A 19,115-nucleotide genomic window follows, 5' to 3' on the forward strand; every position below is an offset into this window, starting at 1 on the left:
CCCATAGATTGGAAGAATCATAGAATCATGGAATAGTAGGGTTGGAAGGGGCCTACAAGGCCATCGAGTCCAACCCCCTGCTCAATGCAGGAATCCAAGTCAGAGCATCCCTGACAGATGGCTGTCCAGCCTCGTCTTGAACGCCTCCAGTGTGGGAGAGCCCACCACCTCCCCAGGTAATTGGTTCCATTGTCGTATTGCTCTAACAGTCAGGATGTTTCTCCTGATGTTCAGTTGGAATCTGGCTTCCTGTAACTTGAGCCCATTATTCCGTGTCCTGCACTCTAGGATGATCGAGAAGAGATCCTGGCCTTCCTGTCTGTGACAGCCTTTCAAGTACTTGAAGACTATCATATCTTCCCTCAGTCTTCTCTTCTCAAGGCTAAACATGCCCAGTTCTTTCAGTCTCTCTTCATAGGGCTTTGTTTCCAGTCCTCTGATCATCTTTGTTGCCCACCTCTGAAACCTCTCCAGCTTGTCTGCATCTTTCTTAAAGTGTGGTGCCCAGAACTGGACACAGTACTCCAGCTGAGGCCTAACCAGTGCTGAGTAGAGGGGAACTAGTACTTCCCGGGATTTGGAAACTATGTTTCTATTAATGCAGCCCCAAATAGCGTTTGCCTTTTTTGCAGCCACATCACATTGTTGGCACATATTCAGCTTGTGATCGACAACAATTCCAAGATCCTTCTCGCTTGTAGTGTTGTTGAGCCACGTATCCCCCATCTTGTAACTGTGCATTTGGTTTATTTTTCCTAGGTGAAGAACGTGACATTTATCCCTATTAAATGTCATTCTGTTGTTTGTCTTCCAAAGTATTAGCTATCCTGCCCAATTTTGTATCATCTGCAAATTCGATCAGCATTCCCTGCACCTCCTCCTCCAAGTCTTTCATAAAAATGTTGAAGAGCCCTGGGCCCAGGACTGAGCCCTGCGGTACCCCACTCGTTACCTCTCCCCAGCTTGAGAAGGTCCCATTGATAAGCACTCTTTGAGTCCGATTCTGTAGCCAACTGTGGATCCACCGAATCGTTGTTTCATCTAGCCCACTTTGAGCTAGTTTGCTCATCAGGATATCATGGAGCACTTTGTCGAAAGCTTCGCTGAAGTCGAGGTATATGATGTCTACAGCATTCCCACAGTCCACAAGGGAGGTGACTTGATCAAAAAATGGGATCAGAATCGTCTGGCAGGACTTGTTTTTGACAAGTCCATGTTGCCTTCGAGTAATCACTGCATTGTTTTCAAGGTGCTTCCAGATGGATTGCTTTATCATCTGCTCCAGAATTTTCCGTAGGATTGATGTCAAACTGACTGGTCTGTAGTTCCCAGGTTCCTCCTTTTTACCCTTTTTGAAGATAGGGACGTTAGCCCTCCTCCAATCATCTGGCACTTCCCCCATCCTCCATGATTTCTCAAAGAGAATAGACAGCGGTTCTGAGAGTTCTTCCGCCAGTTCCTTTATTACTCTAGGATGCAGGTCATCTGGCCCTGGAGATTTGAACTCATTCAAAGTAATGAGGTGTTACTTGACCATATGCCTATCGATCTCAAGCTGCAATCCTGCCCCTTCAGCCTGTACTTCACCTTTGCCAGGGGGGTCATAGACCCTCTTTTGGAAGAAGACTGAGCCAAAGTAGGAATTGAGCACCCTGCCTTTTCTTTGTCATCTGTTATTGTTTTGCCATCCTTATTTAATAGCTGAACCACCATTTCTTTCCTCTGCCTTTTACTATGCACGTAGCTGAAGAAAGCCTTTTTGTTGTTTTTAGCATCCCTCGCTAACCTCAGCTAGTTCTCAGCTTTAGCCTTTCTGACGCCATCCCTGCAATTTTGTGCTACCTGCCTGTACTCTTCCTTTGTTACTTGGCCTTCTTTCCACTTCCTATATGTGTCCTTTTTTGTTTTCAGGTCATCCCTAAGCTTTTTGTGAAGCCACATTGGCTTCTTCTGTTGTCTTCCACCTTTTCTTCTTGTTGGAATTGTTTGTGATTGTGCCTTGAGAATTTCCTTTTTTAAAAGCTCCCACCCATCTTGGACGCCTTTTCTCATTAGCGTCGCTTTCCATGGGACCTTACTGATCATTGTTCTGAGTTTATTAAAATCAGCTTTCCTAAAATCCAGAGTACACGTTTGACTACATTCCGCTTTTGCTTCCCTTAGACCCAAGAACTCAAGTACAACATGGTTGCTTTCCCCCAGAGTTCATGTAACTGCTACTTTATCCACTAAGTCATCTCTGTTGCTTAGGATCAAGTCAAGGATAGCCGATCCTCTAGTTCCTTCCTCTACTTTCTGTAGGAGGAAGTTATCCGCCACACAAGTCAGGAATTTCCTGGAGGGGCCATGTTTTGCAGAATTTGTCTCCCAACAAATATCAGGGAAATTGAAGTCCCCCATTACTACTACATCATGCTTCCTTAAAACATTGGCTATTTGCTTTTCAAAAGTTTCATCCTCGTCTTCTCCTTGATTGGGTGGCTGGTAGTAGACTCCGACAATCAGGTTCCTTTTATTCTTTGCTCCATTTATTTTGATCCAGATGCTCTTGATGGGGCTACCAAGCTCATCCTCCTGTATTTCTGTGCAGAGATATGTATTTTTCACATATAGTGCAACCCCACCCCCCTTTCTGTTCCTCCTGTTCTTTTTGAACAAGTTATATCCTTCAACTGCTATATTCCAGTCATGAGAGTCATCCCACCAAGTCTCAGTTATACCTATCAAGTCATAATTTCCCTCTTGTATTAAGAGTTCAAGTTCGTTCTGTTTGTTTCCCATACTCTGGGCATTAGTATATAGACATCGAAGACCACGTGCTTCATAGTCTGGCTTTCTTCCTACATATGTCTGAAGACTATTATTGGGCGCTATTAGAGCTGTTCTCTCCGTTGCAGTGCATGAGCCTTCGTCTATTGTTACCCCCAACTTTACATCTCCCTTCCCCGTAGGATTCAGTTTAAAGCCCTCCTGATGAAGTTCTTCATGCTGTGGCCAAACACATTCTTCCCATCCTTTGTGAGGTGCAACCCGTCCCTTGCCAACAGCCCATCTTCCAGGAAGTATAGCCCGTGGTCCCAGAATCCAAATCTCTCTCGTCAGCACCACCTTCGTAGCCCGTCATTCACCCAGAGTATTTTTCATTCCCTTTCTATCCCTCTTCTAACTACTGGAAGGATGGATGAGAAAACTATCTGGGCCCCAAAGTTCTTGAGTTTCCTTCCCAAAGCTTCAAAGTCTGACGTGATTTCTTCGTAGCTCCGCTTGGCGGTATCATTTGTTCCCACATGGATGAGAAGAAAGGGATACCTGTCAGTGGACTTTATGAGTGCAGGCAACCTTTCAGTAATGTCTCTAATCCGTCCTCCCGGGAGACAACATACCTGGCGAGTCCACGGGTCTTCGCGACATACTTGCGTCTCGATCAAGCAATCTCTATCCATCTCTCGATCGAAAGAGATGCCTTTCTGCTGGGGAGGCAGTCTCGTCACTTCTTGGGAGATACCTACGCTGCTGAAAAAAGAAAGGACATACTTCAATGCTACAGAGAGGGATGCATCTCAGTTCCTAACTCAAAGGGAGTTTCATCAATTTCATTTCCATACAGTGCATAGTTAAACTAGAGCTGTGAGCAAATGGCCTCTCAAAATTCTCCACCCTATTTGTGGGCAGAGAAATTGGAGGAGGAGAAATTCTCCAACATATTCTCACAGGTAGGGCTCACCATTGGTAGGAATTGGGGTACAGCTTCTTTCTTTTCTCATCAGGGTTTGGGGGGGGTGCTACCATTACAAGTGGCAACAGCATCAACTGCGTTGGTGATCTAGCCCCCATTTCGTATCCATGGTCCACCACAATGCAGGTGGAGGGGGCAATGTTGTGTCTAGCTTCAGGGAAGAGGTGGAGCTAGAGATATGCCTCAGTCTGTCCTCCAATATCCTGACTGTGTTCTTCCCCATCAAAGAGGCTTCCATTGTTCTGCCTCATTCTCATGGTGATCTATAATTTATTTTTGTGATTTTTTGAGCTTATCTAATCACTGCGAAGTGGCTAAGGGTGATGTGTGTGTTTTCTTTCTATTATATCTCTCTGCGTTGCTCTGCAACCTCTGAGGCTGCTTGCGCTTCCTGAGCTGAAAAAGCCCTACGGATGGAATTACCTCATGATGTCTTCCCCTGGGCTTTAATTGAAGTGTGGGAAGCCAAGGAGGCTACAGGATGCTGGAGAGATCATTGTACAGTGAAAACAGGACATTTGCTTGCAATCCTTGGCCATCTCTTAAGTAAGGTAAGCACAAGAAACCCAAACCCAACCCATGAGAATTTCTCACTGTTGAATTTCTTTTCAAAAGCAATTTCTTTTCTATCAAATTGAATGAGGATGGTCGAAAAAATGTGAAAGAAATTTTTGGCCCAGTACTAAGTTAGATGATGGAATTCAATACACACAATGTAGTGATGGCCATAAACCTGGATGGCTTCAAAGGACAAATTCATGGCGAGTAAGGCTATCAGTGGCAATTAGTCAAGATGGCTATGTATGATGGCCAGTATCGGAGGCAGTATGCCTCTATATGCCAATTGCTGGGGACCACAAGTAGAAGGGTGCTGTTGCCCTCACGTCCTGCTTGTGGGCTTCCCATTGGGGCATCTGGCTGGCTACTGTGTAAACAGAATATTGGATTATAGGCTTTTGGTCTGACCCAGAGTAACTCTTCTTGTGTTCTTAAGAGTGAAATTGGCAAGAATTTTTTGTATTCACCCTGTCCTGCTAAAGCTATAGACTGGAGAAGTGCCTTAGCTGGACTCAGTTGCCAGGGTAAAACTACCAAGGAACTCCTGGAGAGTTTGTCTCAGCCTTTCCCAACCTGGCATGCTCCTGTTGTGTTGGACTGCAATTTCCACAATCCCTAACCAGCATATATAGTAGTTGTAGGATGGGATGATGGTAAAGTTTATATTCTGGATTTTTATGGGCTCATCAGCCACACCTGATCTGAGCTCAGCAAAGGTACAAAGATAAATCCAGTCCAGTTCAAGTCTGTGTCAGTATTTGTAGAGAGATGTTTTATAACACAGTGTGGGAAATTTCTTGGAAGGGGAGAAAAAATGTCCAGAGATTTGGGTTTGGGACATTTTTTGTCTGTCAAATTTACAAGCCTTAAAACATACAACTGCAAATGCAATTGTGAAGAAAATAATTTCTGGTTAGGATTCCCTACTCTAAAGACCCAGCCTGTGAGCTTAAATGCTGACTGACTGGAGAAAACCAGATGAAGGGGTGGAGGAGGGAGCTCTCCAGGAAGCAAAGAAGTAGTAGCAAAAGTGTGACAAAGATGAAAAGGGAAGGGGCACAATTAAAAAATAAATGAAGACACATTGATGTATTTCCTCCTCTGGCATATTTGCTTAGGATGTGTATCTGCACTGGTTCAATACACATCTGTTGTGTTTTGATGAGCATCAGACCTAAAGGATGTGCCTGCTCCATATGTCTGAATCACCTGTCTTGGAACTGCTTACAGCAGGGGGTGGACAACTTGTGGCCCTCTAGATGTTTTGGCCTACAACTCCCATGATCCCTCAACATTGGCTATGCTGGCTAGGGCTGGTGGAAGTTGTAGGCTAAAATATCTGGAGGGCCACAAGTTGCCCTCCCCTGGGTGCAGGTTGGGCATAGCAGGAATAGTCAACAATGATAGCCAATGCAGGATTCTCTTGGGCCAATTAGTGCTAACACAGGGCATTTAGTCAGACAAGAGAACCAATTGCAGTCTTGGCTCAGTTTAGTGCATAGTAAATAATTTCTAGGATTTGGCACTTTGTTACTGTCTCTATATTTATATCCCACTTTCTTTTCACATGAAATCAAAGCAGCAAACAATGGCCATCACCAACAAGTGCATTTGCGAGGGAGCACATGATCCCTCAATAGCCCTCCATGGAGACCACCGTCATAACACAGAAGCATAAGAGCCCTGCTGGAACACATCAAGGGTCCATCTAGTTCAGGATTCTGTTCACACAGTGGCCAAACAGCTGCCTGTGGGAAACCCACAAGCAGGTCATGAGTGCAACAGCTCCCTCTCACTTGTGTTCCCCAGTAGCATATAAGGACTAGTAGTAGCCACTGATAGCCTGATAATGCATTCCTATATCCCATTATCAAAGCCACACAAAATCAGAACATAATAGCCAGCCAGCCAAATTCCTTTGGCCACTCACAAAAAGGATATAAAGGTGATGGCCATTCCCTATTTGTCCCCAGCATCTAGTATTTACCTATGAACATGGAGGTTCCATTTAGCTCTCGTGATTAATAGGCACTGACACTTCTATCCTATCCAGAGGTGAACAGCTTAATGAGTGGGTTGAATCCTCATTCCTAGACTGTAGGAAAGCTAAGAGCATAAGAGCCATACTGGATCAGGCCAAGGGTCCATCTAGTCCAGCATTCTGTTCACACAGTGGCCAACAAGCTGCCAACGGGGAACCCACAAGCAGGACATCAGTGTGATAGCACCCTCCCACTCATGTTCCCCAGCAACTGGTGTACATGGTCTATAATGCTTCTTGATACAGGAGGCAGCATACAGCCATCAGTAGCCATTGGTAGCCTTATCCTCCTGGAATTGGTCTAACCCCCCTTTAAAGTTGTCTAAGTTGGCAGCCATCACTACATCTTGTGAGAGCAACCATCACCTTCAAGGTCATCACCAACTGGGTCAGCAGTCTACACTTGCACCAAGCCCTATTAGAGGATGGATTTGGTAAGAGGGAGTCATCTGGATCATTGCCTAGTCCTCTAACCCAGCCTCTTCCCCGCTGCTACCAGACTGCCTGTCATGTAGCTGCCTAATCTCAAAAAGGAGCCATGTAGAGAGGTTGCCCTTTGGGTAAGATGTGAGATGGTAATAGGGATTTGGACGTCACTGGCCTGGGCCACCAGCAAAGCGTTGGACAGAAATGGAGAGAAGAGATAAATTATGGAGGATAGGGAAGATGGAGGGATGTGGCTGGCTGGTTACAGTTTCCAGGGAATGTCCTTTAAACTGAAGAAAAGCCACCCCAGAATGGTTTTTAATCCATCCCAAACCAGACTTTCTCCCCGTTATTCCGCATCTAATCATTTATAGTCCGCATCGCTAGGCAAGGCAAATGAGGATGTTTCTGAGTTGCCATGGCAACATGATGCACCTTTCAGTTGCTACAGCAACCAGGGTGTTTTTTAAAATACAGGCAAGGTAATCCCCCCCCCACTCTTTCTTTACTCTAATTTCTCTTTTATCACTTTCCCCAAGGGACACGCCACCCTCTCAGTGTGCTGTAGGCAAGGTGGGGTGGTGGAGATAACGAGCCTTTGCCATGTCAGCACCACAGTGATGGGCTCAGCTTCAGGAGGCTGGAACTGATACCATGGCGTGGAGTGGGGAGGGGAGGGAAGGCTCTTTCTCCGCTTGAGGCAGGTCTGCTGAAACGGCCCTTCCATCCACAAGCTTGGATAGGAAGGCAACTCCAGCACCTTCATTTCCACGGGGAACTGCTAAAAGGCCAAGCCAAAACACAACCTGATAACAAAGAACCAGGGTTACCATGGGATCACTCCTTCGTCCATACAAATGTACCCAACAAATACAGCCATTACATCAACTTTCCCCAGTGTGGTGACCTCCAGATGTGTTGGACTACAACTCTCAGCATCCTCCTGCCAGCATGGCTGGCAGGGGATGCTGGGGGTTGTAGTCCAACACATCTGGAGGGCACCATGCTGGGGAAGGCTGCAGTTCATAACATTGTCACCAACAACAATGCCTGCCATACACAGTCAGACTCTGCTTTGCACCCAGTGTCAGCCCCAGGTTTTCTGACACTGGCCCTGTTTATACCACAGTCATCTGGGCAGACAGTAGAGCAGTAATGGCTCCATGGAAGAGCATTTGCTTTCCTTTGCCCCAGCACTTCCATTTCAAATAGACATTCCCCCCCCCACCCCATTTATGGGAAACGCATGCCTTTAGATCATCCACCAGTGTGGACGTGTGGCTGAATAGCTGAGAGGAATCTTTGTTCTAGTGCCACGTGTATGGTCTCTTGGGCAAGACACTATCAGCCTCTCCTCTGCCCCCACCTGTAAAACAGGGCATACCTCACAGGGCTTCAGTGAGGAAAACATCATAAAAGTAGCCAAGTGCTATATGAAGTTTTTTAAAAATAATATACATGATGATGAGAAATATTAATAGCTACATGAACACTAGGTCACCTGTTGTTAGAGGACATTGGCACAAGATGCCGCCTCTCAAATTAATATGGCTGGCCCTGCCTGTGGAGAAATTGGGTCTGTCCAATCATGGTCTGGAATGGGCCTGAAGTCTGGAAAAATCCACAAAGAAGAACTGTCAGTGCATTAGCACAGGAGCTGGTGTTGACAGTGTTAAGGAATCCAGAAACCTCGGCTTAGGTCAAGAAGAGAAAGCAAGGCTGGCGTTAAGGTTTGGAGAGCGGAGTTCCGGTTGGAGTTAGGAAAACAGCCTCAGCAGCAAGGTTAAAAGTCCAAGACTTTCGGAAGCATGAAAGGGCCAGTGTTGGAAACACAAAGCCTTTTGTTGTGTGAAGTGATTGGCTCTGGGCTCTGGAGCAGATTCCCAAGGGTCATTAGTTAAGACTACAGTGTACTTTAATATGGGGGAGTGAGAAGGTTAGAGGCCAGTAGTAGACTAGATGTGCAGACACACCGTGGAATCAGGAGTAAGGCGAATGTGAAGACAGATATGAGACACAGAGAGAGAGAGAGAGAGAGAGAGAGAATGCACATGAGCAAACAAGAAGATAAGATACAGATGTGCAGGCAAAGCTGACAGGCATAGTCAGAATGTGTTACATAGTGTGTCACAACTCAACCCTTAGGTCACAACAGGCTTGTTAATGGTTGTCAAAAAATAGACACTTGCAACACAAATGCTGGCCAGAGAGGATTTCACTTCCAGATCAAGGGATGGAACAAAGAGAGAATGTCATTGACGGCTTCTTTTTTGTCAGAGCTTCTGGAACTACTGCATTTACAATTAAGTTTGTGAAATGCTCTGCTACTAGAGGGAGTGCTTTTGAAATTAAAAAATACCAGCATTGGTGCTTCTTTCCACAGCAGCTCAAGCTTGAACTTCCTGCTTCTTAAATCTTTAAGATGTACATTTAATCAGACTCCAGTTCTCCCCCACCCCTGCTATTTTTCTATTCCAGCACAGTCCAGAGGTAGGCAACCTGGTGCCCTCCAGATTTGGACTACAACTCCCATAAGCCCCAGCCAGCATAGCTAATGGTCAGGGATAGTGGGACTTGGAGTCCATAACATATGGAGGCCACCAGTTTACTTACCCCTGTATCAGTAATGAGAGACATGTCAGCCAACCACCCAGCCTCAATCAAGAGCAGCCCATAGCAATCATAGGGATGGAAGGATCATTCTGTTTTCAGTCTAGGTCACTTTTGCATATGTTCATTCATAAGTTTCATCCATCCCATTTCCACATCAATCTGCAATTTTGTTTTTAAAGAACTGTGCAAGAATTAATATTTAAAAACACATTTAAATACATATTTTTGAATAGATTTTCTCAGAAAATATGCATTTCTAAAAGTGTTTTCATAGAATCACAGGGCTGGAAGGGGCCTACAAGACCATTTTATCTTAAAACACAAATTTTAATACACATTTTGGTACATTTTTTGAGCCAAGGACTACATTGCAAAATTCAGAGAAGTGCAAAACAGGAAGGATAATTATGTTCCAATCCATTTACACATTAGTCCAAGAGGTTTGGCAGATCAGGTGAGTTCGTATCGGAATTTGCACAGGTTGAATTCCCTAAGCATCTCTAAGCAATCATGATCATTTCCTTCTCCTGCAGAGATAGAGGCAGGATGTGAGACTCTCTTTCCATTGAAAAGGATTATCCAGACTAAAGAAGATAGTGAGTTTTCCACAGGGAAACCCTGGCCTGCAGGGAATAGTAAATACCTGAGATCTTCCAGTAATGGGTCATGACTTATGACTTGTATTATTTCATTGCTTTTCTTTGTCATTGTACCAGGGCCACAAACACGATGGTAGAGTTTAACCTAATGCGTATGCGTGTGCATGCTTGTGTGTAGATATCAGAGAGGCTCTTATGTGGCTAGAGATCACACGTGCCCCTTGCAGAGGTGGGCCTGAATACAAAGAGTGTGCCATGCCCCAAAGGTCCTGTTAGCAGTTTTTTGTGCCTGCCATTTATCTCCAGCCCAGAAGCACTGGGTCACTTTGGGCTAGTCACAGACTCTCAGCCCAACCCACCTCACAGGGTTGTTGTTGTGAGGATAAAATGGAGGAGGACTATGTATGCTGCCTTGGGTTCCTAAAGGAGTAAAAAAGGTGGGATATAAATGTTAATAATAATAATAATAATAATAATAATAATAATAATACAGCCAGTGTACAGAGCCCATGCTTGAACAGGAATTAGAAACAGCAGTACAGTGGTGGGATAAACCGGTCATGTGGAGAAGCCCAGAGCCCCCTCTTTCCTGGCACCCAAATGACCCTATCAGTTTGGCCACTTTCTGTCAGCGACTTTGTGTTTACTGTGCTCAGTAGGCACCAGTGGTGTAGTGAAGGCTGACACAGTGCCAGCACCTTTTTATTAGCATGGATGCTGATGTCAGAATTCCCTGTTTTCTCTATGCTTAGCTGCTGTCCTCACAGTGGCTGGGGGGAAATGAATTATCCCAACCAAAATATATCACTCCCAGTTGTGATGCAAAGTATTTGAGGGTAGCCTGGTCTTGAGCTGGTAATTAAGACTCATTAGCCTTACAAAAGTCCTGCTTCTGGTGGAGACAATACTGTTATGAACATAAGAAGAGCCTTACTGGATCAGACCAAGGGTCCATCTAGTCCAACACTCTGTTCACACAGAGGCCAACCAGCTCCCCATGGGAAACCCACAAGCAAGACATGAGTGCAACAGCACCCTCCTGCCCATGTTCCCCAGCAACTGGTGTACATAGACATACTGTGTCTGATACTGGAGATATCATATAGCCATCAGGACTAGTAGCCATTGATAGCCTTCTCCTCCAGGAATTTGTCCAACCCCCTTTTAAAGCCATCCAAATTGGTGGTAGCAAATTCTATAGTTAGCTATGCACTATGTGAAGAAGTACACCATAGTTTTGTGTGAGGGCAGTATGATTTTTGGCCATGATTAAAATGGGTTGGCATTTTACTTGTGCTATCCTCCACAACCCCAAGGTCCCTTTCTTCAGCAGACACGGTACACTGTCAACTTATATGTGAAGTTAAGATTGTTGGCTCCAGCGTGCATCACGTTACACTTACCGACTCTGCGAGGCATTTGCCACTTTGACGCCCGTTCCCCCAGTTTGGAAAGATTTTTTTGGAGCTCTTTGCAATCCCTTTGTGTTTTAACACAAAGCAACTTGATGTGGCCACATTTGGGAGTCGGACCATCAAATTTGGTCCCCCAGCCCTGCAGAGGTTACAGGTGGCCTGAAGGTCAAAACTGATCAGATAACGATCTGTCCATGCCAAAGGAGTCGCTACTGGCTCCTCCACCCACAGATTATTTTCTCCCAATCCAGCACAGAAAACCAGGTCCAAAGTGTCCTGCCGCATGTGTTGGGCAAGATATTATTTGAGACAGGCCCATGCTTGACATGGCGGCCATGAAATCCTGAGCTGCTCCTGACAAAGTAGCCTTGGTATGAATATTGAAGTCTCCCCAAGCCATAATATCACACTCCAGACCACATCAGTCAGCTCAGGCAGGAGGACTGTTAGGCAGCAGGGTGGGCGGTACACCAACAGAATCCCTATCCTGTCTCGGGTGCCCAACACCAGATACAGACACTTGAAACTGGCTGACTGTTGGATAGGGAATCTGACCAGGGGGATAGAATCCCTATAGACCAAGGCAACCCTCCCTCCCCAACTCTCTAGTCAAACTTGGTGCTGCACAAGAAATCCAGGCAGACACATATGGGAGAGACTGACTCCTCCCTGTTCATCCTGCCAGGTTTCGGTAACACAAGACAGGTCAGCATGTTCTTCAGCTATGAGCTCAGAAATGATATTACCTTTTTGAGTAGCCGACCTGGCATTCATCAGCAGCACCTTCAGGCTAGAGGGGGCTGCAGGCAAGCCCCCAGAGTTACTGAGGATGGAAGGCAGACTGGAATGGGATAGAACACACAGCTGTCTCAATTGCCTTCCCCTCTCCCAATGTCATTGCCTCCCACCGTCATAATACCCTCTGCTCAGCACTACACCTCTAGTGGCCCCACCTTCCTCCACTGGAAAACACATTCCAGGTTAGCATTAGCTGATGCTGCTTGCCCCTATAGCACTCTGGCACGTTGGAGGAGGTTAGGTGGTAGTAGTTCCACCCAGGAGTAGATGCTCCTACTGCCATTTTTGCTGGTGTTCCTGTGTCTTCCAGGGTGGGGGATTCCATTGTGCTCTCCTGCGTGCGTCTCCAAGTGCAACGCTAATGTGCACTTAGCGTTGCACTTTGCACGATGCTGAGGCGCACGCAGAGGCACTGCCGCCTCTGGCCGCCACGCCCTATTTGTACCTGCTGGAGACAGCAGAGGGTGGAACCAGTTTGACTGATAGACTGGAGAGCCAGCAAGACGTTTCACACACCACCCATGGGGCTCGGGCTCAGGCTCACATGGCAGTCAAAAACAAGTGGTCCAGATACTGTTTCAAGTGGGCTTGAATTGCATAACCGAAGGGCCAGCTGATGCTCCTGCAGTGCAATGAGTGTAGAGCTGCCCTGGGCCCAGGCGTTGTTTTTCAGTTGCCCATCATACCAAGAAGAGGATCAATGCAAGACATTTCAAGACATTTCTGACATCTCTGGCCTGTTCCTAGCAAAGCAATTTCGCAGTAATTGAACTGAATGGAGTTTGTGGTTTCAGGAAATGGATGCCCTAGCGTTTGTCTCGAAAGGCGGATTCCACCCCATTAAACTTTTCACATGGAGCTGGCTCAAATGGCCTTCGCCTGCACAATGTAATGACCACATTACCAGCGGCCCCTTGGCCCTCAATCCTTAATTGAACATGCACATACAGCGATGAATACTGAGGCGATGAACCAGAAATGGCGACATCTAATTGCACAGGCGAGTTCAGAGGCAGGGCCATGGCAGTCCCGCATCCCAGAGACCCAGATTCCGCACTAACGAGCTGGCCCGGCTGTCACTGAGGTGCTGTCATTGTGCAAGGGGAAGGAGAGGGTGGTAAAAGGCCGTGCCTGGTTGCATTAGTAGGTGAGCATCCGTATCTTAATTGGTTCATTGTCAGTCCAAGGAGAGGGCTTAAAGGGGGTGGGTTGAATGGACAGGTCACTTACTGGGGCCATCAGAACTACAAGAAGTATAATGGACTACATTAATGCCAAAGATAAGCAACTAGCTATATTGTTGATGTCAGAGGTGGGAGGCAGAAGCTACATGTGAGAGTTGTCTGGGGAGATTGTTATGAGCATGAAGGAATATCTATCAAGCGACCATCTCGCCTCCTAATAAACGGTTCACTAAAGCACCAGCTAAACACCATGTTTCCCATTCTCCTGATTGCTATTGCAATTGCCATACTAGATTCCCATGGCTGTTGTGCTGCTCTTTTGAACTCCCTTAGTTGTTCACTTTTTTTTACTTGTGCACTGAAATGTGAGACAAGTTGTCATCCAAGTCATTCCCAGTAGACTTGTCACCAGCTGCTCTTGCTCTTCCTCTTGTCTCATCATTGCTCCCACTCGCTTGCTGGACGGGCAGAGAGCCGGCGAGCGAGGCTGCTGCTCCTCCTTCTCCCAAGCACCGTTGTCTGGGCCAGAGCGAGAGGCAAGTGGACAAGCAGGTTGCAAGGGTGAAGGGGAGGAGCAACGCCGGGGAGCTCTGTCAGGGGGCCCCTCCTGGGGTCTGGCCCTTGGCAGGTGCCTGACCATGCCTACTGCTCTGAGAATATATAGATATCCAAACCAGAGATTTCTGGATTCATATCAGTCTCTTAGCCACTTCACCGTTTCTGACCCCCTGGCATTAAAGTACATGAGAGTAACTGCATGCTGTATGGTACGTTACAACAACGTGAACAGAACTGAGGGACGATGTTTTAATTTTGTCCACATATTTATGTGGGATGGGGGTGGGGGATGGGGAACCAGCTCAAAGGAAAGGAAAATGTTCACAAAAAAGCTTTTCTCCTGATCTCATTTTTGGCCTCATAATTGTTCACAAATGAGTTTTGGATAATGATTGAATAATATTAATTAAACCCTACTTGTGTGAGAGCTCATATAAGCTGCAGAGTTGTTCAGAAAATGTGTTTTCATTCAACTGGAAATGTGGACAAGCTGAAATTCATGTCTGTGCTAGACTACCAGAGACGATATGCGTGTATGCACACACAGGCGCTCTCTCTCTCTCTCTCGCTCTCTCTCTCTCTCTCTCTCACACACACACACAGTATCTATAATGCTTAATGTTGCAGAACCAACTCTGCCAAAATATTTCTCATTTAAAAGTTAGCATGGGAAAACTGATATTTGAAATATAGATCAATCCAAACCCCCCCACAACATTTATAGCTGAAATGAAGTGTTTTATTTGAAAATTCTGACTTAAACAAAAATGTTAACAGAGGTGGGAATGTTAGTTTAGGAGAAGGTTTACATTAGGCTAGGTTTTTCCCCCTCTTAGGTATCAGAGAGAAGAGTGGGAGTGGGTTCGAGAGGACAGTGGATGGGATGGAGATGAGCCATTCTCCCATGGAGGAGAGTTGAAGGATAAGGATCAATGGGGCCTATCCAGCTGTCAGCCCAAACCACCCAGGCTAAGCTCAGCTGCTCATGCCCCTTGGTGCATCTTGTTCTTTTGTAAGCTGGATGGAATGAGTGGATGAGGGAGTGCCAAGCCAAGTGGCATGATGGTATGGCAGGGAGGAGAAGAAATCCATCAAGAGTCTAGGGGGACTCAATGGTACCTGTCCCAATGTGGCATCTCCCCCTGTCCTGGGATGTTTGGGGGGCTGATCTTGATGGAACTGCCGATCTTGCACTATTGCTGTTTCATGAAAAAAAACCCTGTAAATACATCTTAGTGTGTAGAACAACCTTCCTCAACATGGGTCCCTCCAGATGTTTTGGACTACAGCTCCCACTAGTCCAAGCCAGCATGGCCAATGGTCAGGGATTATGGATGTTCTAGGCCTTAAACATCTGGAGGGATCCGTGTTGGGAAAGGCTGGTCTAGAAGGTATCCAGGTGCCTCACATATCCACCATGGTCATGGGGTTGGAGGCCTGGGATGGACTGTGAGACTGGGATTAGCACTTTGACCACCTTGTTGCACTGAATGAGTTGGCAAGGTTGGGATGGAGGGATGGTGCTGTTCTGCTGCAGCCCTTTAGACATGTGCAGCTGAGATTGGCTCTTCAGAAATGGAGGACATCCATGACAATCACCACTCTCTCCAAAATAATAATTGCCCCCAGATGTGCAAAAAGGCCCATTCTTGATTTACTATTTTGCATTGGTGTTGAAACAGATGACTGAGTTATTGGAGGTGTGAAAACCAGACTATTGCCATGGCAGGAGCATTATCTTCTGAAAGATAGATACCATGCTACCGAGGATCATAGGAGGAACCTAGGAAGCTGCCTTATACTGAGTCACACCCTTGGCCCATCTAGCCCAGTATTGTTGACACTGACTGGCAGCAACTCTCCAGGGTTTCAGGCAGGAGTCCTTCCTAGCCCTTCCCGGAGATGCCCAGGATTGAACTTGGGACCTTCTGCATGCAAAGCAGGTGTTCTGCCACTGAGCCATGCAACCCCCACATTGGCATGTAATGGTGGCTCCTTTCCGACATTACATTGCCATGATTTAGAACGGAAACAAATTTGCCTTCCAAAATCCTCTGCCTATCTTAATCGTAAATATTCTGTGGATGTGCAGATGTTTTGCAAATATTTCTCCTTCAACGTTCGCATTTTCAGCAGCAGTTGTTACCATTTGACTCTGTCTTACATAGAATTAATATCTGACAGCATTGGTGGCTGACATGCCGAAGTCAACATGGGTTGCTCATTTAATTGTCCAGGAAACATCCCTTTCCACAGGTGAGCTCCATCTTGTGAAGGAGGCTTGTCACAGGGGAACACTTCTGAGAGACTGATGTTTATTGCTCAGCCCAAGTCAACTGATATAGGTCGGGGTCACAAAAGATCAGTGACCGGATCATAGGACAGCTCTGAGAGATGGTACTCTGGGGTGTCTGGTGATGTTTATGAGATAAGTGTGAGGGTGCTGCAGTGATATTTCCCATGCCTTGGAGGGGTCTTTTGAGTCCAGGCAGGCCTCCTGTCAGCTCTGTGCCTGAGAGTCCCTGCTCCACTCTCCTGTGGCCAAGCAGACCCATTCATTCCCCCAAAGCACTCGTGGACAGGAAGAAACCAGGAAGATTAACGCAACCCGGCATTTGCCGTTGGTAATAAGAAGCTTAAATAAAAATCTACACGCTGCTGCTGACCTCTGACCGCCAAAAGCGCTTTGCAGAAACTTTATTGCCTTCTTATGAAATGAACACAAATGTGTCTTTAATTCCTTCCTGGAGCCCCTGTGAACCGTGCGGCTCAGGCGAAGGGAGCCTGGGACTTGTTAGGGAAGAATTTATGTGACATCACACAGAGTTGGAGGGGGAGGACAGTTTAATCACTTTTAATTACATCCCATTGGAGCTTTGCTGGGGCTTTTGAACAAGATCACTCCTTAGGCCTCCCCTGTCTTGCTGTCACTCATGCTTCTTCACTGGGGGCTCAGGTTGTGCTAGCCATGCGACGGTGTCCATCAAGAAATTCATTACTGCCTCCTCTGTGCTAACGAGCTGTGGCATAGGGGCATTCAGGGAGAGCTGTGCAGATTTCTCTTTTGTAGGCTGATGAAGCCTTGGGTCACTTAGTGAAGGGCTCATGAAGCTCTAATTTCCCCAGTTGATGCATTTTTCTGATTGCTAAACCCTTTATGCATCAAGGATGGAGCTGGAGGAGGTTAATGTAAGAACATAAGAATTGCCATGCTGGATCAGACCAAAGCCCTATCTAGTCCAGCATTCTGTTCCCACAGTAGCCAACCAGGTGCCCCAATGAGAAGCCCATGAGCAGGACATGAGTGCAGTAGCATCCTGCTTGTGTTCCCCAGCAACTGGTATTAAGAGGCATACTGCCTCTGGTAGTGGAGGCAATAATAATAATAATAATAATTCTATACTGCCCCATAGCCAAAGCTCTCTGGGCAGTTTACAAAAGTTAAAACATTAAAATACAATATACAAAGTTTAAAAACCATTTACATAAAACACATGGACAAACAACATATAACTAAAAACAATTTTGAACTAAAAACAATTTGTTTAAAAAATCCAACAATAAAACACAGCTTAAAATAGCACTGCTTAGAAATAATATACAAAACTCAGCAAAAGGAATAAAAGTTCTAAAAAGGGAAGGCCTTCCGGAATAACAGCATCTTTAATGCCTGCTTAAAAACCTCCAAAGAGGTCAGCAGGTGCATTCCAACCAGCAGGTCGTTCCACAACTGAGGGGCAGCAAAGGCTGAGTGTGGCTGCCAGTCTCACATTAGGCGGCCGCAGCAGAGAGCCCTCAGAGGGCCTTAGGTGGCGGACTGGGACGTGGGGGAGAAGGTGCTCCCTAAGGTACCTTGGACCTAGACTATGTCAGGCTTTAAAGGTAAGAACCAGCTCTTTATATTTTGCTCAGAAACAAATTGGCAGCCAGTGTAAAGATTTTAAAACCGGTGTAATATGGTCTCCACGTGATGTCCCAGAGACCAACATGTCTGCCATATTTTGTACCAGTTGAAGTTTCTGAACGAAATATAAAGGCAGCACCAAGTACAGCGCGTTGCAGAAATCAAGCCTAGAGGTTACCAGTGTGTGCACCACCGTTACCAGGTCCACATGTTCCAGGAATGGGCGTAGCTGGCGTATCAGCCGAAGTTGATAACAGGCACTTCTCACCTTTGCCTCCACCTGGGATGCCAGGAGCAGGGTTGGGTCAAGAAGCACCCCCAAGCTACGAACTTGCTCTTTCAGGGGGACTGCAACCCCATCCAGAACTGGTTGACATACCTCAATACCTGAATTAGGATCCTTCACAATGAACACCTCTGTCTTACCTAGATTCAATTTCAGCTTGTTCTCCCTCATCCAACCCATTACCAACTTCAGGGAGTCATTCAGAGGAGTCATACCTTCCTTGGATAAAGATGTTAAGGAGAAATTGATTTGGGTGTCATCAGCATACTGATAACACTCAGCTGCAAACCTCCTGATGATCTCTCCCAGCGGTTTCATGTAGATATTGAACAGCATCGGGGATAGAATGGAGCTCTGAGGGACTCCACATAATAGTTCCTTTTTCGAGGAACAACTATCCCTGAGCATCACCATCTGGAACTGAAGGAAAGGAGCAGTACCACTGCAGAGCAGTGCCCCCAACCCCCAGCTCCCTCAGGCGATACAGAAGGATACCATGTTCGATGGTATTGAAAGCCACTGAGAGATCCAAAAGAATCAACAGAGATGCACTCCTCCTATTGATTCCCAGGTGAAGATCATCCACCAAGGTGACTATGGCAGTCTCAACTCCGCATCCTACTGTGAAACCGGTTTGAAATGGGTCCAGATAATCAGTTTCATCCAAGACTGCTTGGAGTTGAATAGACACTGCCTTCTCGATTGCCTTGCCCCAAAATGGTAGATTAAGTAATCTACCTATAATTAAATCTGCCTATAATCTGCCAGTAATCTGCCTATAATTATTGAAGTCTAGGGGGTCAAGGGAAGACTTCTTCAGAAGCGGTCAAACAATTGCTTCTTTTAGACATGATGGAAAATTACTTTCCCTTTTTTTGTTGTACAGTCGTTCAGTCGTGTCCGACTCTTCATGACCCCATGGACCATAGCACGCCAGGCCTTCCTGTCCTCCACTCTCTCCTGGAGTGTGCTCAAGTTCATATTCATTGCATCGGTG

This window comes from Heloderma suspectum, chromosome 2 (assembly GCF_057233095.1).
Source record: "Heloderma suspectum isolate Gila_16-S chromosome 2, 16-S_ref, whole genome shotgun sequence".
Classification (NCBI taxonomy): domain Eukaryota; kingdom Metazoa; phylum Chordata; class Lepidosauria; order Squamata; family Helodermatidae; genus Heloderma; species Heloderma suspectum.